Source organism: Taudactylus pleione, unplaced genomic scaffold (assembly GCF_031769625.1).
Source record: "Taudactylus pleione unplaced genomic scaffold, aTauple2 ptg000316l, whole genome shotgun sequence".
NCBI classification, from domain to species: domain Eukaryota; kingdom Metazoa; phylum Chordata; class Amphibia; order Anura; family Myobatrachidae; genus Taudactylus; species Taudactylus pleione.
This window is the reverse complement of record NW_028284717.1, coordinates 11,865,973-11,889,777: the sequence shown is the minus strand read 5'-3', so window position 1 is coordinate 11,889,777 and position 23,805 is coordinate 11,865,973. Positions and strand designations below refer to the sequence as shown.

The following is a 23,805-nucleotide window of genomic DNA, read 5'->3' as shown; positions in this document are numbered from 1 at the left end:
TCAGCCGGCTGTAAATATCTAATTTTATATAAGTCTAGGGCACAGCTCGTTGTAATCTCCCTTTATGAACAAATCACAAATGCAGATAATGCCGCATGGTCTTTATGAGAGGTGGGCTGACAAGGTTGGCATGGGGGCATTTACCTGCTGGGCTGCTGCCCTGCTGTTATGTGAGAGCAGCGGATAGATGCACTAATCAGGCTGCCTGTTGATCCTAAGCCACAATCTATAATATTAATATTAATAATGTCTATTTATATAGCGCCTTTCTCCAAAAGGACTCAAATCGCTTTACATTTGCAGGAAAGAAACCAGTATTACAAAGGAGGCAGCCATCTTAACAAAGAAGCCGCACGATACTTGTTAGTACTTAACAATTAAATTAACAGTCAATTCCCATCACGGCCAGGTGTGGAGTTTGTATGTTCTCCATGTGCTTGCGTGGTTTCCACCGGGTGTTCCTGTTTCCTCCCCAATTCAAAGATACACTGGTCGGTTAATTGGCTCCTGACAAGAAATTAACCCTAGGGTGTATGTGTGTGAGCATGTGGTATGAAATATAGGGTGTGAGCTCCAATGGGTCAGGAAATTATGTGAATGGCCAAATATTCTCTGTAAATCGCTGCAATAGGACCGTAATTAGCTACCGATGACCAATGCCGCTGCACAGAGAGCAGCGCTCTGTGGGCAGCACCGTCCACCATCCACGATCCCTGTATCTGGTAAGCAAGGTGTCTGGAACTGCACCCTGCAGCCAGAATTCAGATGCAGTGCCACCCGGAGCTCAGGTGGCTCAAAAAGGCAGACTGCAGCCATAACAGCCCCCGCAGCACTGTTGTTCCATTTGCTTATGGCCCCACCCCCCTTGGCATGAAGAGGGGGCGTGGCCGGCACCAGGCGCCGTAACTCAAAGTTACAGCGCTGAAGAATATGTGTGCACTATATAAATAACTGGTAACAGATAATAATAAATAAATAACAACAGTCCAAAGGCATATATGAAGAAATGAGATCACACTGCATAGAAGTCACAGGAGAAGAGGTCATTATGACTTGATCGATGAAAATATACATTAAGCCAGATCAGTCTTTCGCAGCACTTAAAACTTAGCAGGAGATGCTTCAAACCTTCTAGGGCTCTATTTATTAACATTATTTTTACTAAAATAAGGTGAAAAAGGGTGTTTTCACACCCTTTTCACATTATTTTAGTATCACCTATAGTTATTAGAGGGCAATTGGAGTAGAATTCGTAAAATTCTACTCCACCCCCTAAGAATCACTTATTTTTAGTAAGCAGATCACATTTCCCATAATGTGATCTGCCTGGTAGTTACTAAAAATAAATTGTGAAAAAAATACCGGGGGAAGCCCTGTGATAATAACGCCACCTGGAGGTGGCGTTATCCAGGGTCTCCCCCGGTTACCGGACTCCTGGCTGCTCTAACGGGGAGAGCAGAGCCGGTCCCAGTAATCAGCTGTGTGATCTAAAGAGACCGCAAGCTGATTACTGTAAAAAAAAGAAAATAAAATTGGTAAAAAAATAATGTACTTACCTGACTCCAGGGACCGGTGATCGGGCCTCCGGTGATGTCTCCCCTCCGGTCAGCTGGTCTCCTATAGTGCACTGCTGCCCGGTCATCAGGTGATCGGGTCCCAGTGCAGTATGGGAGATCACCTGACCGGAGGCATGGAGAACATCATCGGAGGCCCGGATCATGCAGGTAAGTGTAATTAAGGGAGAGGGGGGGTCGCGGGGGGGGGAGAGTCCGCAATCGTAGGGGCGGGGCTTAGCGCCGGGGGGGTAGCAGCGGCGGCCGGTCGGTGCATGAGCGAGCACTTTGTCACGGTATTTTTTGCAAAAATACCGTGATAAGGCTCCAAAGGGGATTCGCAGGGACAGAGCTTTATCGCAAATCCCTGTGATATTGCCTGAATTTGCAATGCGAATTCAGTCGTTAATATCACACTACAATCTGCATTCAATATGCAGATTGTAGTAAATAGAGCCCCTAAAGAGGACAAGTGGAGAAGATGCCCATAGCAACCAATCAGCTTCAAGCTTTTATTTATCAAGTACATTCGATAACATGATAGCTAGAAGCTGATTGGTCTCCACCTGCCCTCTGTAGAAGGTTTGATACATCTCCCTTTTGTACCTTGAGGATACTCCATGTCACAAATGCATAATTGGTTATTGTGCCCGATGTTTCTTCTCTTTCCAGCTATTGTCATAACTCTAGATAAGCAACAGGACATCAGACATTCAGATATGGCGGTCCTCTGATACTGCCCTTTATTTCAGACTAGAATGAACATACTTTACCAGGATGAGGTTGCAAAAGAAACCATGCAGAGCCACATACTGTATGTGCCCTCACTTAGCTTTGCTCTCAGCACGACACATATTCAACAGACTGGCGCGAGATGGTGTGCACTAAGGTTTTGCAAGCCTTTGTATCCAATGCCGCTATTAGTGCCCTCTACTTAAAGTACCGCTTTAAATTGCAAATATTCGCAAAACATAGCAAAAGGTTAGCAGAAAATTTGCAAAAATTAAGCAAACCAACGTATAAAAAAAGGGCAGAATCTTTGCAAATACAGAATATTAGCAAATAGAAATATTTAGTAAATATTTGTACTTTGTTTGTGGTTTGTGGTTTAGCCACATTGTTAGTCTTATGGATAGACAGCAATGTGGACTAACCTTAATTCTCTTTGCCACTTTTTTTGCCAATATTCTACAAATTTTTTGCTAATTTTTATTGCTATACATCTATGAAAAGTCACAATCAAGAATCTTTAGTGAGACCTTGCGAACTCTGGGAACTCGTTGGTTACAGGTGGTAGGATGGCCACCCTGCTATGTAGTTTGGACAAAGGCTGATACCTTGATGGGAGAGACTGTTAGGCTCCAAATATATTCACCTTTTGAAATTTACTGCCTCCATGCTGGAATAGGTAGGCTATATGAGAAAATGAGGTCTGCAAGACCTGGGTCTCAGTTTTTCACTGAGTAACCTGTGTGCACTGCCATTGGCAATGAATGGACGTGTTAGCATTATTAGGTACAAGCTAGAAGCTTCCTGGACCCAGCCTCTATTTCCTTGATGTCACATGTTAAGGGGTGTATTAGTGCCCACTGAGAGCACTGCATAGCCTGAATAGGTAGAATAAATCTTAGTATCTATCTCCTGCAAGGTCCGTGTAATAAAACCATTTGGAAAGAATTCAGTTTCTCCTGGAATGTGATTCCAAACTGTAAGAAAATAAAAATCATTTTAATCTGGAAGAGGTCTATATGTTATTGGACCCTGATGACAGTGATAGGTATGATTTTGTTTATTGCACTGATGTAAAATCACTTATCACCAACTTGTGCCAGTGGAGAATCAGCTTTGAGGTTGCATTTACCAAATACATTCTATAAAATGATATTTATAAGCTGATTGGTTGCCATGGGTAACTTCTCCACTGGCACACTTCTACACCCTTTCACTGCTTCATACATCTACTGTCACTAGCTGACCCGGTGCGGTGCTACTAGCTTACAGATAGAACAGCATTCTGGACAACCTTTTGGCTGTCTCCTCCAGGAGGAGGGAGCCAGATCGGCACAGTGGGGAGGCAGAGCTTGGCGAACGTGGGCGAGTCTGGAAGCGGTGGGGCTCGCCAGTGGTGGGCAGGTCTGGGGGTTCGGCAACAAGATTGAGTCATTGTAGCCCCCCCATTACGCAATGCTTTGCGAAGCCACGATGATCCGATTCAATGCGAATCGGTAGCCTGTGTCGCCCACTTCAGTGGGGAGTTGGGGGGCATGACTGGGGAGGCTCCGGGAGACTTGTCCTCCTTTCCGGATGACTACAGACCAAATTTATATTCCCAGTAGGTGCAAATCACCCTCTGGGAAATTATCAAATTAAACATGTACCTACAGTATCAACCCTGGCAGAACACACCTTAGGGAAAAAGTCTTGTATCACCAAGACACGCAGTGAGGCAGGAAATATTCCCCCAGCACTGATAACCCCATACCAGCAAACAGTCATCATAGCTAATATTATGGGACTGATTTAATTAGCCACAAGGGTCAAACTCAATGCTATGTTTTTGCCTGATTAAAGGTGACCATACATGGCACGAAATACGTGCCGATCCGACCGATCGGCACGATATAGGTGCTATATCGTGCCGTGTATGGGCACGATATCTTACCTGATATCGTGCTGTGCACTCTCGCGGGATCGTATATCGCATCCCCAGATCTTCCCACATGTTCATCTGATCTGGGATGCGATGTACGATCCCATTCAGATGGAGGAGGGGGGGAGCCGACATATCGTGTGGTCAGCGGGGACCGCACGATTGCCGGCAGTGACAGCACAATCCGTCTGCTGATGGATCAGCAGTTGCACTACACGGTGCATCGTGGTTAGGTAGATGTGGCCGTGTCGCTAACAGCAACTGCATCTAAAGACGCATTACCGCTCACAGCTAGCCCTAGAAGTTACCTTCACACATTGGCTATGCTATGTTGGCATTATAAGTTCACCACCAGGCTGTTAGTCCTAGAAAATAAATGGAAAACGGGAGGGTGGGGGTTAGTATTTTAGTATTTCCAAAACTGCAAGAGTTCCAGTAGTTCATCTAGGTGGAGGAGTGGAAGGGTGGATGGCGTCTGTAAGGTAAACTAATGGCACCGGAGTTCTACTATGGCAAGAAGAAACTTTCAGTATTTGAATATGATGATTTCATACACACGTGATAGTTAATTATCTTGGCCAAACAGTTACACTGAGTACATATTAGGAATGTAAAGAGCTGTGAAATTGCATCTCTCCAATATTGAAATGGTTCTGATTGGCTGTAAATGTTATAATAAAATTCCTAATTAAGAGCCTGAGCTTATTAGGAGTTAGATATTTGAGCATTTCTTCATGTAATCAGTGTGAAGAGTGTCTGGAATTCCATTTACAGAAAAAAAAATCCTAAAATAATATTACAAGCTAATCAGAAAATAAGTATAATACATTCACCAATCACAAGAATAATAGAAGACGTGCTGCTATACCATCACATCTCACTTTTCTCCTATGTTTGTCTTATGCTGAATACAACAAAATCCTGACATTTATCAACAATCTAGGACAAAGGGAACTCAAAGAACCAAACAGCAATCCAGAGGTACACTACATGGCCAAGCCATACTTACCTACGTTTTCTTCCTCCTGTCCGAGAGAAGAGAAGATGCAGGTAATTACTCTGGCTATTTGCAAAATTATGCCACACCCCCTTACAGCATATTCATGTGAGGGGCGGAGTTAAAAAGAATTCAGCCATATTGGCCCACTCCCATCCTACGAACCCATGATTCCCTGTATTATTTCCCCATCCTGTCCACTTCACTATTGTTATTTTATCATCAGTTATTTATATAGCACACACATATTCCGCCCAGCTTTACTAGGAGCTGGGCGGGATGCAGGAGATCCACCCACTCTTTCAGGGGTTCGGGGGAACACCCAAAACGTTTTCCTACTTTTCGGGCACTTGTTGAAAAGTCAGTCCTCAGTCCCACCCAAAGCTAACTGAGTCTGTGGGCAGACTAGCAACTCGGGAAGCACAGGGCACGCCCCCAGAGTGCTGTAAACTAGTGTGTGACATGAGATCATGCCCCTTTCTGTAGAGTCACGCCCCTTTTCCGGGCATGCACCAATGCGTCCCTACTTATGCTCCTGAATGTTGGGAGGTATGCCATAGTTAAACATTAACTGTAGATTTAGTCGTACCAAAGGGCTCAGTGACTTCCAACGCATCACTATCATAGGATGCCACCTTTCCACAAGTCAGTTTGTCAAATGTCTACCCTGCTAGATCGGAATCGGTATGGAATCCCGGCTGCCGCATGGCCGGCAGTTCGATTCCCGGCAGTGGCAGCCCGACAGATCAGCAGAGGCCGGCAGCGGAAGCCTGATAGCGCTAGAAATCCCGATCGTCCCTAAGGTAAGTATAAACTAACCTAACCCCCTAACCCCCTAACCCTAACCCTCCTTAGGGATGCCTAACCCTAACCCCCCCAAGTGCCTAACCCTAATCTCCCCTGTAAGTGCCTAACCCTAACCCCCCCCTTCCCCACTGCCTAAACCTAAGTCCCCCGGGGGGGTGCCTAACCCTAACCTCCCCCCGGGGGTGCCTAACCCTAACCCCCCCTTCCCCTAGCCTAACCCTCCTGGGGGGTGCCTAACCCTAAGTCCCCCCTGGGTGCCCTAAACCTACCCTCCCCCCGCGGCTGTCCACTCACAGCGCCAGGCATCCGTTCGATCGGGATGCCGGGCACTGGTCTCCCGGCGTAGGGTAAATGACAGGCGTCTAGATATAGACGCCGGTCATTTATCACACGCCGGGATAAAGCAGCCGGGAAGCCGGCTGTCGGTATTAAGGCAGCCGGTTTCCCGATTGCATACCGCTAGATCTGCCCTGGTGAATTGCAAATGCTGTTATTGTGAAGGGGAAAGGTCTAGGAGAAACGACAGCTTTTTCAAAAAGCTATAGGCCACACAAGTACGGTGCTGAGGCACGTAACACCTAAAAATTGTCTGTTCTCGGATGCAACACATTACCAAGTTCTAAACTGCCTCTTAAAGCAATGTCAGCACAGATCTGTTCATCAGGGGTTTCGTGGATTGTGTTTCCTGGGCTGAGCAGCTATACACAAGCCTCAGATCCCCTTGCACAGCTGCTGGGGTGTAGAGCACATCTCTAGTGTGACAAATCATGCCAGGAGAACACCAGATGCCCCAATAAAGTCTGATAGAGGAGGGATATGATAGTGTCTCTAACATTGCGGCAACAGTTTGGGGAAGGCCTTTCCCTGTTTCAACATTACAAAGATCATAAAGTAGATTTACTAAAGCTTCTAAACCAGACAAGTCACTTGCAGTTGCTAGGGGCAAAACCCCCAAGTGCACACACTAATGTCCATCAGAAGTCGGTATGCCAAGTTCGGTCTGGAAGAACGTGACTGGCCTGCACATGGCCCTCTCTCAGCCCATTGATCTCCTTTGAGAAGAATTTTAGCTTTACACTGGCAGAGAGCAGCAGTGCAATTCCGTACCCAAGATTCCACTACAAGTACTACAGTAACCAGAAATACACAGACAAACATATTACATCTGACTGTGGTTATGTAACAATGATATTAGATGAATAGTGTTGTAGGACAGCACCTTTCCTGTTATTCTTGGATGGTTTATATTCCTACCCTAAATAATTATTCTTGTGACCACTGTACCAGGAGAATGAGTCAGGCCTTGGGGTCCGTCTGTGGGCCTGTGCTGAGATACAGGGGGAATCTCAACTATCGACAACTTCTAGGGTGCTAGCACTCACTCCATGTTTCTGTAAAGTTGTATAACTCTAAATAGAATACACAAATGACAAACTACATGTCAAGAAAAGTTGCTGTTCATGACACAATAATATCCACAAGTATTGTTCATGCATTTGTTAAAGACCTGCTTTGATTATGCTGGCATGCATAATATTACTAGAACAATAAAAAGAGATAAGGAGAATTCTAAGCTAAGACATCCTGGGAAATCTGAAGAGACTTCAATACAACAGGATGTAGCCAAACTAGTACCATGAATTACATAAACAGCCCTTCTGCTCCACAGGAAGTTTCTGTCCTCCAAGCTCGCCTTAGGCACCTGTGTTAGTGTTTGACAGGTGTACAGCCCTGGTCAAATTCCCCACATGGATACTACCAAAGTAGGCTGAAAGGGACACCCACAGGGGGATGTTCTCTGTCTGTATAGGTTTTTGTCCTGCTTTGAGGTCCACTGGGTGGGCAATAACTCAAATGGCTCCTAAGCAAATGGTGAAGACTATATGCGTATGTTCCCCAGCAAGCAAAGCTTGGGAGTCTCTCTAAAAGGTCTATTTATTAAACTGAGAAATTGGGTATATTCAGTAGAGACTATCAAACCAGGGAAACATGCAGACAATATCACTGTTACAGTATAGCTGGAGGTAATCCCACCAGCGATAAAATATGGTGTATTTTGCCTATTCTACAAGAAGATGGAGACAGTCCTAGTACTATAGGGGAGATTTAATAACGCTTTGAGAGTGATAAAATTGTGAGAGATAAAACTCCAACCACCAATCAGCTCCTAACTGTCATTTTTCAAACACAGCCTGTAAAAGTGACAGATAGGAGCTGATTGGTTGGTGCTTTATCTCTCACAATTTTATCTTTCTCCAAGCTTTATTTAATCTCCCCCTATATATGTTTAACAATGTACTGTTTTTGTTTGTTTTTTATTAATGGAACTGATAGCTGATGTCTGGTCCTTCAGTACCACTACCCATGTGTGAATGGCTGGCCTGAGCATGCATGCACCCCTAACCAGGAGAAAAACCCTGTGTGGCCTTAAAGCTCCGGATATCATTCAGCTGCCTTGGTGATATTCTAATGGTAAATGATATATCTGCCAGTAACTCTTATTGCTCTAGTGAGGCTGCTTCTGTAGCTCTTCTTCACATTCTGATCAGAACAACCTGCTCTGCACTGATATTACCAAACTAGGCTGTATTCATCTGTCTGCAGATGGGGTTTCAGTGTCAGCACAAGCTTGTGTCCTGCTCTAAATACATAGATTATAGGAACTGACTCAGGGGTTATTCATTATGTTAATTATCGGGGTTCGAGCAGACCCTGATAATTGTCGTTCTTACTTGCGGCCAGCGCCGGAGCAATTCGTCATTGCTCTGGCACGGAGACAGCTAATCCTGAAAATCAGCTGTCTCCCCGAACAGTTACACTGCTCCTTCCGGGGCAGTGAAACTTAGCACTGCCGACTCTGATCTTCAGTGCTAGTGCGCTTGCGTGACGTAAAGGTCACCCAGGCACACAAAGCCACCGGCATCTGGCGGAAGGAGCCGGACAGGGGCAGAGGGATCTGAAATCTCAAAGAGCTCTTGTGTACATATATTTACCCATAAGTTCCATCTACTTTTAAAGAGGTTTATCAACATGTACAGTATATTGGTGCCGACCTTGAAGGCCTGAAATACTCTCTAACTGAAGTTAAGTGAAATGTTGGCGTACTGCAGTCTCTATAGAGACATATGTAGCTGGAATATTTAATAGAAATAAAAAAAAACACAGCGTGGGCGATGCAATGAAAAAGCTCAGACTGTGAAACTAATTAATTGGCAGCAAAAAGACTGCCCACCCTAAAGGACATTATGTTCCGGGATCTTACGGCAAAAGAGAGGCAAATATACTGTACGTATGGACGATGCACATTTTCATATTCAATTACTTGGGTTTCGGTTTTTCCTTAGGCGAATGCTGTGGGCAGGGCAACTATAACAAATGAAACTTGCTCTTTTGACCTGAACATGAAATGGGATTTTTACAGCCAATAAAACCTAAGCAGCCAAGGCAGAATGTCAAGCTGTATTCCCAGGAGGCGGAGAATGATGGATTAAATAGTGATAGTCGCATTAGCCAAACATATGTAATTTAACGTATCTCTGACATGTAAGAGATGTGATGAAATTTGTATATTGTTTAATGACCAGGCTAGCCTAATAATCATGATGGCAACAATATAATGGAAGTACTACAGACGCAGTCAGTTTTCTTGTCTATCCATCCATCCAATTAAAATCTTATTAAAGGCAAAACTAGATGTATACTATTAGTCATAATAAATAAAGCTATGAACTATGAAGTGGGGCTGCAAACAATTTCCCAATTTCTTTGTCTTACTGAAGCTCCCTCTAGTGATCAGGACATGGCTGCTGTCATATAGTAACCAAAAGGTGATCGGTTAACAATGTAGGCTGCTTCCTATTGTTACTACAATATAACAGCAAACATGGGGCCTGATTCAGAGCCGGACGCTATTTGCGCTCGCTCGTTCATTAAAAAGGGGTGGCTATTCAAATGAACCGTTCGCTCTTTGCGGTCTGTTCACGCCTCTATGTCTGAATGAGCGAACAAAACTTGCGGTCGTAATTTTGAATAAGACACCCCCTGGCCGCTCGCACCATACGTCATGTCCGCTATTTAATAGATTAATCGAGTACATCGAACAGCGTATGAACTGCTCGCTATTCTTGTGGCTGGTTTTTCCTACCACAATCTTGCGAGCAGTTCTGACTATAAATCAACCAAGTGACGTGGTCAATGACGCTGCTGTATTAATTATGCACACCCATAAAACGCCCGTTTTGACCTTTAAGCACGCCTGCGTTCTGATTTCCACTCCCCGTTTTCAAGCACCTTCCCCTGTTACCACCCACATACGCCTCCTCCTGTCACTCAAAATAGCAGGCATTCGCTATTTAGCGAACAAACGATTTTCGGCCGCACTGACTGGTTCACGCATGCGTATTAAAATCCGTACGCATGCGCAGTTGTGTGAACATCGGTCGGAACGAACGAGCGCCCGCTTACGAGCGGCTCTGAATCAGGCCCATTGATTGATCAATAGAGTGAGATTCAGTAAGACAGAGGAAGCGACAAATGTTTGATTCATGTATGCGATGGCATTTGCAACATATTATTATAGTGCCCAAAATTGTCTTGTTTGTTATCTTTCAAGGTGCATACACACGTAACGATTTTTTTGAACGATTGGTCAATAACAACGTTATCGTTAAATAATTGAAAAAATCGTTCAGTTTATGAATTATAACGATGAACGATAATCACAAATGCGCGTTCCCGTTTGTAGTTTGTAGTTATCGTTCATCGTCCATTTCAGACTGTCCAACATGACGATTTTCATTAAGAGAAGGAACATTATTCGTTCATCGTTCAAAAAATCGTTCATTACACTTCAAAAAATCGTTAACTTTTTCAAGGGAAAATCTGACAGAAAATCGTTGGTTACAAAATCGTTACGTGTGTATTCACCTTCACTTTTTGACTACATGGTTTAAGAACTTTTGCATGCCCCACATTCATTCATAATTATATGGTCATATGGCACAAGCTTGTCTGGGTGTGTGTTGGCACCTTGTTTATAAACCAATCTAGTTGTTGGCCCTTTGCTGTACATGTACACATATAACTATGGTATTGATGGATATAATGATCTGAAGTGTGAAGAGAGAGGTATTGCACACAAAGGTGCTATATACGGTATGATGGCACACTAATATAGCAAAGGGCTAGGGGGCACTGGTCAGAAATTCACCACACTGCTCAAACTCAGAGAAAGTAGCACATGCAGCATAATAAAACTAAGCAAAGCTACTATGCAAAGGGTAAAGGACCAATTCCTTTAGGTTTAATTCCCCTTTTCTGGTGTCTATGGGGGTCTATTTATCAAGCAGTGAAAAGCGTGGGGAAGTGGACCAGTGAAGTTGCCCATAGCAACCAATCAGCTCCTACCTATTATTGTATAGACTGTACATGATAAATGCTAGTTGAAAGCTGATTGGTTGCTATGGGCAACTTCTCCACTGGTCCACTTCTCCACACTTTTCACTGCTTGATTCATAGACCCCTTTATCTGGTGCCAACTTCCACCAATATGCTTGCACAGATCAGGGCAGCATACGGCATCACAGCATAGTTTATAGCTGCAGGAGCTATAAGTCAGTGTCATGCTCATGACAATTATAGCAAAGCAGCGCAAGACAGTTTTAAATGGTGTTATGCTCCCCTGTAGTCATGGTCGCAACAGGGAAAAAAAAAAAAAAAATGATTTTTAGGTCTTTTTTTTTTTTTTTTAAATAACAAAGCTCATAAACACCCAAGGAAATGGGTGCGATACACTCATAAGCTAAATTGGATAGATGCATCAACTGGAGCATGGAGCATCTGTCTACTTGTTAGAGAAAGAAGAGCACTTTATTTTAATTTTTTTCAGTAACACTCCAAAAATCACAGCAAATTATCCCCACTCATCTAAGGAGAAGGAACAAATCTACCCGGAGGGCCTGGCTTGTCTTCCACAATACGGCGCCGATTTTCCATTTGGTCTGCAAACCCTTAGAACAAAGTACCCCAGCATGTGATCAACTTTTGTGAGGGTACGATACCGCCGATTAAATTATTTATTACTTTCCATCCACATACTATTGCACCGTGGAGCATAATACCCCAGTAGACCAAAACATTACGTTTAATTTTGTTGGTTTTTGTAAATTGTTATCTGTATGATTATTAAAATCTGCAGATAATAAGTCAAATTTCATAAATAGGTGTCTTTAATGATTTTATTTGCGAAGTCAAACGATATGATGAAAAAAATAAGGGCATTGTGAAAACAATGACTGAACTGGCCAATAAGCTTTATCATCATTTATGTACAAAGCATAAATATTTAGCTAGTCAAGTTTATATGATCTTGCCGAAAATGCCTATAGTGCATAGTTTAGATTCAATACTTTCCAAAGCACTGAAACCTGAATAACTATATTGTACAAGAGCAAAAATCTCAAATACACAATAGTATGTATAGGATGGTAGAATATCAGCTGTGTCACAAAAAAATAAATTATATATATATATTATTAGAGATGTGCTGTTCGGATCTCTAAGAAATGCAAAGCCGCCTGAATTTTGTGAATCCGGACAGATCCGAGTTGCGGTTCTGATATTCCCGCGGTTAGCAATTTGGATTTTATATCCAGATTTCGGATTGCAAAAATGACATGATTTTAGCTGTTTTTAAAAACTTTTTAGCAATTAAAAAATTAAATAAATCAGATCTAAAACTCCAAGACAAATTCAGATCCAAAACACGAGGGTCAGCGCACATCGCTGATATATATATATATATACACAACAGACCAAATGGCGGCACTCACGTTTTTTTCAAAAATGAGGACAACAGCCCAATCAATAATTCAATGTTTCGGAAACGTTTGAAAAAACTGTGAGTGCCGCCATTTGGTCTGTTGTCTATCTTAAACTTGCTTGGAAAGCACCCGGTAAGCTGTCTCTCTCTAATTCTGGAGTGCCGAACGTCTGAACATTTGTAATATATATATATATATATATATATATATATACATATATATCTCCAACATATGAACAGCACTAGGACACAATAATCTTGAATAGAAAATTTGTATTGAAAGATCAACGGTTTCGGAGCTGCCGCCCCTTCGTCAGGGCCATACCGTATGGTCCTGACGAAGGGGCGGCAGCTCCGAAACCGTTGATCATTCAATACAAATTTTCTATTCAAGATTATTGTGTCCTAGTGCTGTTCATATGTTGGAGATATTCGTTGATTTTGCACTCTGGCACAGGATCATGTTGATTACTGTTTGTACAGAGTGCCGGCAGAACTGTGGAGATATAATAAAATCTTGACAAAGGTCCAAGCACAGGACCGAAACGTCGATGCTGCTATGTATGCATTTATTTGGACATGAATAAACATCGTTTTGTATGAAGACTGGTGAGTGCACCCCTGGATTTATTTATATATATATAGTGAGACGCATGAAATTGTTTTGCATACAGCTTTTAAGACAAGCAATCTGTGCCGCTGTTAAAATTCAGTTACCATTTTACAACCACTTTCAAAAAGAAAAAAAAAGTTGAGTAAGAATTCCTTCACCAACCCCCCATTACTGTTCCCAGTGCTTCATATGAGAAGAGAATTAGTAATCTCCTAATTCTTCTTTTTAAGATTTTTTTTTTTCTCCGTTACCCTTCAATACTATAAAACTTCCTGTAATTGGAATATTGAGTTACAAACCCATGGCTGCTCGTTAAGCCGATGCTGTTCAGGACAGTGGAAAAAGGGGACGCATGTTGGAGAGTGAAAGAGTGGCTTAGCTTTCATTGTTTCTGAAGGGCTGATTAAAACTTACTAAATGCACTTCAGATGATGCCTGCCGATTCTATAGAACAGACCTCTCATTGCAGGGGACATACATTATTCAAAACAAACCCTAATGGAGCGATTTTGTACTATAACAATGGGGTATTGTTAAATTGTCCATCTCAACAAATGTAGCAGCCTTAGTTAAACTGGGAGCTACTCGGGTAATTAAACGCCGAGGGGAAAAAAAAAAACTATTGTCCAATACTCAGCTAATTATTTTATTGTAGGGCTCATTGCTTGTTCGGCCTAGGCTCACGTCATTTTCTTATGATATAAAGCTAAATTATTGTGTTCTGCGGTTTCATTTTGTTGAATTACGGGACCACGAGTACCATAGGGGTTTTCTCTATTGAAACATGTTTTTTTCCTTTTATTTCTTTTTGTAGGAGCAAAAGGTTTATATTTCTAAGAGACATGTTTATTTTGTTTTGGAGTATGCCCAAGGTATTAAAGATTCCTTATCGCCACAATTCGGTATCGTTATTCGCCGGAGTGTATTATTCCTGAGTTGCTAGGACAGGGGCTCTGAAAGCCTGGCAATCAGTAGGAATGCAGTCACTTTATTTTCTGCCCATACGTGCCAATACTGCCGTTACTGCGCATGTGCGAGCAGACGTCACCGATCAGATTTGCAGTGAGTAGTCCATAGGATACAGTGAAGATAGCATTAGGTATCGGGGGATCGCATTCCACCATAGAGGCTTGGCCAACCATTAGAGAGGACATCGTGGCTACTTCACTGCATGGTCTGGACCCTTTAGTAATACAGATAGTAAATACTGATAGTTCATGCAGCATAAGCTATTATGCACTTATAATGTAACATACTGTATGTATAATAATAATACTAAAGCAAATTATGGTGATCCTGTCTGTATATATACCACATTAATGCACTCTACATATGATAGGGGACCCTGTAGACACCAGCCAGTGTCATAGGTTAGGTACTGTACAGACCTGAACGACTTGTACTTGGAATGATCTTTCACTCGATTTCCATTGAAACTAGAATAAACAATATTCAACGAACACATTGTACAATCTCTCATACAACTGAACAAATTATTGTATCGTTAGATTTTATACGATTTATCGTTTTTCCAATACACACTACTAACGACTGGTCTAGTAAAAATTGGCCTAATGGGTCCGACATACCACCCTGGTCGGGATGTAGTTATGATCCAGGCTGTCAGGATGCCGATGCTCAGAATGTTGGCGCACACTTGTCAGAATCCTGTCGCCAGCATCCCGACCATTGACAACCCGTTGGTAAGTATTGGGGTTAGGGGGAGGGTTAAGCACTTGGGGGAAGGTTACGGTTAGGCTGCGGGGAGGAGGGTTAGGATTAGGCTGCATGGGGGGGCGGGTTGATTTAGGCTGTGGGGAGGAGGGTCAGGTTTAGGCTGCGGGGAAGGAGGTTTAAGGGCAGGGGCGTCTTTAGAGAAGAGGGGGCCCGTGTGCATCCCCCGTCACGGGTCCCGCCCTCCTCGACTGATGAGGCTGGCAGGCCACTGCAGAATCAGTAGATTCTGGGCTCTTGAGTGTGCCCAGAGTCTACTGCGCAGATCGCCGGGGAAATGGCACGGTCGGCATTTTCCCGGCGATTTCCTCACAGCGCATGTTCAAAATGCAGGAAAAATGGTCGCGGCGGCCACGCACCCTTCACCCATTATAAATACACCCCTGTTTAGGGGTAGAGTTAGTAAACTTATGTGGGTGTGTCGGGATTGTAACCCAGCCAGGATGCTGGTGCCGGGATTCTGAGCACTGGATCCTGAGCGCTGGGATCCCGTACCCAACCCATCCGGTCGTCTGTTTGGCCGTACACACGACACAATAGGAACCACGTTGCATAAGATATTGTCTGATTGTCCATACAGCATGGCCAACCAGAAGATCCCGTATGCGAGCTGTGGGAGCTCGAAATTGTGCGTACACACTATACGATGTAGACGATTTGACGTTCCAATACGGTAAATCGTCCAGATATTATTCAGGTGTGTATCTGACCTAATATTCAGGGGGAGGTTTATCAAATATGGGAGAGAGATAAAACGGAGAAGTTGATCATAGCAACAAGTTAGCTTCTAACTAATTTGCCTAGTGCAGCCTGTAAAGTGATAGTTAGAAGCTGATTGGTTTGTATGGGCAACTACTCCAAGATCTGATAAATCTCCCCCTCATTGAGAACTGCACTAGGTCTAGTAATGGCCATATACCAGTGGTTCCCAAACTTTTTTGAATCATGGCACCCTAGAGTATTAGAATTGTTTTCATGGCACCCCTAAGCCAAAAGTTTCTTATTGAATAATTCAGAAAAAATAAATAAATTAAGTAAATTGTGCTTACTTGTCATCCTTAGGTTCAGTTATGTGGTAGTAGACAGGTTTGTTCTTCTGTTTGTCCACATATTTACATTACATTGACTATACATAGCGTTCCCGCTAGGCTGTTTTAGCGGGGCGCGGCGCCCTGCCCTCCTTCTGGAGGGCAAAAAGCGCCCTGCCCTCACAGCCTGCGGGTGCCGTCTTCACCCGTGGGACGCAGTGTCCCGCGGGTGGAGAAATGTGCGGTGACCTCGTCACCGCCGGAGAATAGACGGCGCATGCGCCCGGCATCTATTCTCACTGTCTGCAGCGCTTGGAGGGCTGCCCGGCGTGTCTGTAAGTGCCGGGCACGCCCCCAAGTATGACGAAAAGGGGACGCGTCTTATAGACACGCCCCCTTTTCATGGACACGCCCCTTTTTCGGACACGCGCGCGCCTTCAGTGCGCGCACAAAGTTGTCCTCTCTAGCTCCGGCGCCCTACCTGCCACCAGAGCTAGAGTGAACACTACTATACATAATTTGATTTGTTGCCAGACCACCAACCTGAGGCACCCCTGCAAGAGTCCTGAGGCACCCCAGGGTGCCACAGCACACAGTTTGGGTACCACTGCCATATACTGTACATGCCATTTTAAAAAAAAGAAGTAATGAGTCAGGACTGAAACTGAGATCCTAGAATCTGATTTTGAGATCCCCTGATGGTCTGATATGGAATATATTCTACTGGGTTAGCCATTCAGAGCATTAGAAGATTTAGAGAAGTGGGATGATCTCCAGCCAATTAGAGCATTACAAGATTTAGAAAAGTACTGTAGATCAATCTATAACCAATTAGAGCATTACAAGATTTAGAGTAGACTAACTTTCAACCAATCAGAGCATTACTAGATTTAGAGAAGTAGTCTAATTGGTAACCAGTCAGAGCTTTACATGATTTATAAAAGAAGACAAATGTAACCAATTATAGCTTTAAAACATTTAGAAAATTAGGCCAAGCTTCAACCAATCAGAGCATTACAAAATTAGACCAATCTGTAGCCAGAGCATTACAAGCTTTACAGAAGTAGCCCAATCGCTAGCCAGTCAGAGGATTACAACATCAGAATCCTTTATATTCTATAGAATGGTTTAGCAAATTGCTGTAAAGCATGGTATTGGTAATGTTTCGTTTGTTAGTTGTTATAACATAATACAACAGTAGTATGGCAAATACACAGACTATACATTGATAATATCACTGTACTGGTAATAAGAGCGTCCTGACCTTCTCTGTAATGTGCACAACTAAATTACTGTTAAAAAAAAAAAAAAACTACTTAAGTACAGTTACATTAATATCCTTATTACATCTTAAGCAACACCATATTTCTGAAGACATCGGCAGAAAAATGTCACCGTGGGCAGACGGACCAATGTCTTGGTAAGTGTCTGTCCTGGGTGTGCAGCGAAGGGTACCCCTTTACTCAAGGGCCCGCATGCATCACTCATCCTGCACCCATTAATGACACCGTATCCCAGCATATCATATTCACACTAATATAACTGACATTGATTAGTATAGCTCAATCAAAAGAGCCCACAATGTCATAGCCAACATACTGTATTATCCCCAGCAGTGTCCAGCATAATACAGTCAATAAAGAATAGAATGTTCGACTCAGCTACGACAAACATTATAATAGAACTACACACTGTAGTTGCCTTTAAAAGAACAGGTTTGAGCTGACAGCATTTAAAAAAGAGCACAATTGTATGGTCACTGTTCATAGCAGAAAACTATGGTACGTCAATGAGGAAAGCAGATAGAGCCACCATTATGTGGCTTGTATAACAAATATAACGCTAGTACACTCTGCTGCTGGCAAGGATTCATCATCTTGACCTTCAACTGGGCCTGCATACTACCCAACTTTTCATTTATATTGCAGGTTCCATGAAATCATGGAAGTCATTGATGGTATCTCAGTTCCTTACATTTAAAAATCAAGGAATACATTTCTGATGAATCTATTTTATAGAATTATTTTGAGGATCAATTAACTTGTAAAACCCAGAAGAAAAACACTAGATTTGCATGTGATATATAGAATAATAGGAGATGTACTATACATTTGGTTAATAATGAAAAAAGTAAAGTTTTCCAGGAAGAAATATTTTTGGGGCAAATGTGTCAATCCTGGGTTAGTGGGGTCAGTCGCTGAAATTAGGGACAGTTGGCATTGGTTTTACAAAGAATAATTCAGTGTATTATAATTCATTATAAAAAAGTGCGCCCATTAGCCCAACATTGTGCATTTTCCTACACGCACCTATGGGGCTGCGAGGTAAAACGCTGGATGCAGGGGACGATAGAGGGCCGGTGTAGTCTACTTTCAAACACCAACATAACAACGAATCAGCAGAAAATCCCTATAACATTAAATTTAGTTGATTTGCCTCCTTGAGATTATATGCAGTATATACTGTAGTATACATGATTTTAACAGCATTTTCTACTTACCATATAATATCTTTTAAATCACTCCTCTTTGGCAAGCCTGTGAAAAAAATAAAAATTCTCATTAATACTGACTAATGACAAATCAGTTTTAATAGAAATTAATAGGACATAAACTGAAACAATACTTAAAAAAATAAAAAAATAAAGAGAGAGGACATTTATTCATGTTATATTTCAGGAAAGCAAAAAATAAGGATTCTATTATGTTATTTTAGATTTGACCAATGGGGGCACTGTTCTCTTGCAATTAATTACTCCAGCCTGACAGTTCCCACCGAGTCCTGAGATTGTCTTATGTCTGTACATGCACAGACATTAAAGTGACTCTAAATAGAGGAAATTATTTGTTTGATATCCTCATATAGCCAATATAAGAGAGAGGCAGCTCATTTTAGGGCTGAGCTAATATATCTAAGAATGCTGCCTATCAAACATATATAGGAATAATTTAAATAACCCAAGACAGTTTAATAGGACATATTCTTTTTGCCTAAATTATAAAACTGGTCCATAGATGCTACAACTCCTAATTGAAGTATTAGGGGAATTCTAATCAGCAAAATCGATGCGATTTGCTGTTTCGGAACGGGATATCGTGTTCAACTCCATCGTAAGTTTTGCACCACACTTCATAAAGGTGCACAGGAAATCTTGTGCTGTCGGGGCTAGCGTAATTGGCCAATTTGTGCGCAGCCAGGCATTGCGCCTATGCACGGCAGCACAAAGCACCAAATTTAATCCCCCCCCCCCCCCCATTGAGCCTTAATTAATTTTGGATGGGGTACCTGGAGAACTTCTGTTGCACTCATCAAAATAAGTACAATTTTCTTTTCATAGACCAAACTCGACAAAACTGTATATCTAAACAAACATTGAAAAAATGTTTTTATAAATCTGCTAAATACATAAAGGATACTTAGAGACACATTTTGAAAAACGCTGCTTAAAACCACCTCTCTAGAATGTAAGTGTACTTATTTATAGCATTGTGAAACACTCTGGGACAAAAACAATAGAATAATGAAATGTATGTGTTCATTTATATAAGGGTTTCCTTCCTTTTATACAACATTCACAAGTAAGATATAACTTACACTTCACATGATATAAAAGGGGGTCACTGAGGACAAGGCTGTACATTGTTGCTTTAGTAGTGGAAAAAAAAGACTTTAATTGTGCAGTACATGAATCTGTACGTGAGCAACGGCCAAACTAACAAAACTTCTCCTGATACACCATGATCGAAGGCATCTATGTGCTACAGCCCGTGATCCACTTGAGAAGTGCAGCAAACATGGTGAAACAATTGGGTTTTGGGCTGCTCCCGGCAAGGATGAAAACAAAGTCAGTAAGTATGGTTTGGGGCTTTGGTGTTAGAGCGAAAGTAGATACAGTGATCTAAGTGGTAAGCATTGTTTTCTTATGCACCAAGGAACCCATAGGCAGGGCCGTTCCCCAAGTCTACCAGCACCCTGTGTGAGAAATTTTGAAGAGACCCTTCCCCAAATCCAATGACAGGAAAAAAAACCACACACACATTGGCCCCTACAGTACATTGAAAGGGGATGTAGTTTAAAACCCGGCGGGCGGGATGCTGATGCTCACAACGCACAGGGGTCTATTTACTAAGCAGTGTTAGGAGACAGAGTGAAAAGTGATAAGAAAGTGATAAGGTGCCAGCCAATCAGCTCCTGTCATCTCACAGGCTGTGTTTGAAAAATGACAGTTGGGAGCTGATTGGCTGGCACCTTATCACTTTCTTATCACTTTTCACTCTGTCTCTTAATACTGCTTAGTAAATAGACCCCTCAGAATCCCAACACAAGTCAGAATTCCGGTGCCAGCATCCCGTCCACCGGCATCCCAACAGTTAGTGGGGTTAGGTACTAGGGCGAGGGTTAGGGTTAGGCACTAAGGGGGAGGTTAGGTTTAGGCTGTAGGGGGGTTAGGATTAGGCTGCGGGGGAGGGGGGGGGTTAGGTTTAGGGATAGGGTTAGGATAGTTACCAACAGGTGTCGGTATCCTAACCCTGTCAGGATGATGAATTAGGGATTCTGACTCCCCGCATCCTGTACCCAACCAATTGTAACAAACACACAGGGGAAAAGAGACACACATTGTTCCCAACAGGAACAAAATATAACACATTGGTTCAATCATTCATTGATTGCCCCCACAGGAAAAGAATAAACACACACTGGCCCCCACAGGAATATGACTGCCCCCACAGCCCAAAAAATAAATGAAACACAGATTAATTAATTTTCACTTTCATCTACGTTATGGGAGAAGGGAAGGATCTGTAAAACTCATTGTTTAACCAAAGGTTTCTTTAATATCTATAGCTTGTCTACATGCAATAAGGGATATCACTACATAGAAAATATACTCGCTTTCAGAAATATAGTACGTTGCTATTTCATTAATGAATCAATGGGGTAAAGGTAATACTGTAAGATGTCTTAAAAACAAATCGCATTTTATTGCATCTGCATCAATAATGTTAGGTCAGTCATATTTACTGAACTGTATGATGTGAATATTATATATCTGTTTTGTGGGAATGATATACTTGATGTTTTATAAGCCCCAGAAGAGGCTGTAATAACAAAGTGACATAATATTCAGTGCTTCAGATATCCAACAAACTGCTATTCTGAATGTGTCTTTGTATGTAAGCAGATGTGTTTGTGATACGAGTCTAGTATATGTTGACATGTTCAGAGTGTCGACAGATGACATGTCATAATTTCAGAATGTCGATAGTCAGAATATCAAGAGTACAGTTTTAGCCTAAAACTACTCCTAATCCTAATTGATGCCTAAACCTTACTGGAAGAGTAGCCTAACCCTAGTCCTAATTGTAGCCTAACCCTAATTGTCACCTAACCCTAATTGTCACCTAACCCTAATTGCATTTGTCGACATAGTTACTACCGACATTTACAATGCCTACATTTCCTAATTGTAGCCTAACCCTAATTGTCACCTAACCCTAATTGCATTTGTCGACATTGTTACTGCCGACATTTACAATGTCTACATTTTGAAAATGTCTATGTTGACAAGTTACTGTATTTGTCGTCATTCTAAACATATCAATATCCTGAACGTAAAAACATTCAGAACATGTCGAGATTGTGGAGTCAATATTTTAATTGTCGACATTCTGAATGTTGACATCTGGACTGGAGCCCTATAGTACAATTCTACTATGTTTTGACATAGCTGAGAATAGATGTTCAATGAATGAAATAGTTACTATCATGTTTATATCCTATGTAGTAGTCACACTGAGCCTTTTTTTTTTTACTCTGTGTGTTTGGACACAAGGAGGATTTCAATTGTTTTTGCACGCCCAATCGCACCGTATCCCCGGCTAAACTAACAGGGAAATATTCATTTTTTATTTTTTAGTGCATGTTGCACCTAAGTAGACCAAGTTCAGCCATGTAAAGGGGCTAAACCCATCTAAAGTCCTGGTTATTGTGCCCAAACAGTAGTTTGGGCACCAAAAACCAGGACTTTTACACAATTTCTGCTCACTGCCTCAGGAAGTTGCAAGCGGAAATCATGCTATCTCGTCTGTAGGCAGGAACAATTCAGTAGCTGCCATCGGACACACAATACTGCTGCTGGCGGTGAAAACTATTGAATTCCCCCCACAGGGTCCATCGCTCACTACATGAATGAGGATGAAGTGTCTCTGACTGAGAATCTTATGGCATGGCTTCCTATTAGATCAAAGGCAGACAGGCAGCCCTATGGGGAAGGTGCTTTTTCCCCCTGGTACTGCCAGTGGGAAGACACTCCTCTGCCTTTCCGCGAGTCCTACCTGGCTTCTAGGGGCTGCAACCGATGCAGTCCCTAGAAGCTGAAGTGTATGCACATGTGCCGGTTGCCGGCCCTGCCAGATGCATTGAGCATGCACAATAAACTTGACAAGCACAGGGGGGGCCAAACCCCTGCTCGGACTCCAGCACATGGGCAACCCCCTCACATAGAAAGGTAGGAGCCGCCATTGCTCTCTAGAAATCTTTGGTTGTGAAAAGCCAGAGTAGAACCATATGCCATTTCAGGTTGGATGTCTGAGGTGATATTATTGCCAAGAAGTGGTACAGTATGTTCTCCCTGTATAGCATAAACTGGAAAATTATAGTTATACTAGTGTATAGTATTGCTAAATCTCAAGCTATGGAGATTCTGTAATGAGCGCCATATAGAGGGTTTCATAGTGCAAGTGATGAGTACTATGCACCAGATTATAAGTCTTTGCCTTATAATTTCCTGTATAATTAATAATAGAGGGGAGATGTATCAAACTTTAGAGGGATAAAGTGAAGCTGCCCATAGCGTCCAATCAACTTCTAGTTATCATTTATCTAGCACAGTCTATAAAATGACAGTTAGAAGCTGATTAGTTGCTGTAGCAAACTTCTCTACATTATTTCTTGAAGGTTTGATACATCTTCTGTATGACGCATGGTATACTTCTTATTATGGGTGAGTCCAAGTTGTATGCAACTCAGTCACATCTCCACTTCTGGCTGAATGGGTGTAGTTGGGTGGCAATGGGCGCTGGCACATAGGCTAAGTTACAGTAAGTGAGGGCTGATGGAATTGTGGGTTATGCTGAGTTGTGCATACGCAGAGATCCATCAGATTTCAGATACATCTCTTTCACCGGGGATACTGTAGGTGGCGCAAGTGAGAAGTGATAATGATGACGGCTGTGTAACCAAGCGTATAGGTGGGGCAGTGCAGTTGCACGGATCAGTACAACTCGCCATACAGGCGAATACCTGCATCTAGCCCCATGCACACAATGAGAATTTAATTGAGGCCGACCTACATTCAACTCTGAATTGCCCCCTAGAATTTGCATTATTCATAGACCTAACAATGTCTGCATTATATTCTAAACTGTACAAAAGCTTATTAACTCCAACATGTCAATTAGTATTAGTTGTAATACACAATAAATAAATACTGCTACACTGTAATCACAGGACCGCAGTATATAAATACTGCTACATTGTAACTCAAAGGACCACAGTGTATAAATACTGCTACATTGTAACTCACAGGACCACAGTGTATAAA

General features: G+C 42.4%; 1 long non-coding RNA gene across 4 annotated transcripts in view; it reads right to left on the bottom strand.

Annotated features, from left to right (window-relative positions):
• Positions 1 to 23,805, bottom strand: part of LOC148510574 (uncharacterized) — a 487,397-nt gene that overhangs the window by 178,128 nt on the left and 285,464 nt on the right. For all 4 annotated transcript variants that reach the window (XR_015869399.1, XR_015869401.1, XR_015869398.1 and 1 more), the window contains one exon: positions 18,703 to 18,739. This is a non-coding gene — a long non-coding RNA (uncharacterized LOC148510574). The remainder of the gene's footprint in view (positions 1 to 18,702; positions 18,740 to 23,805) is intronic.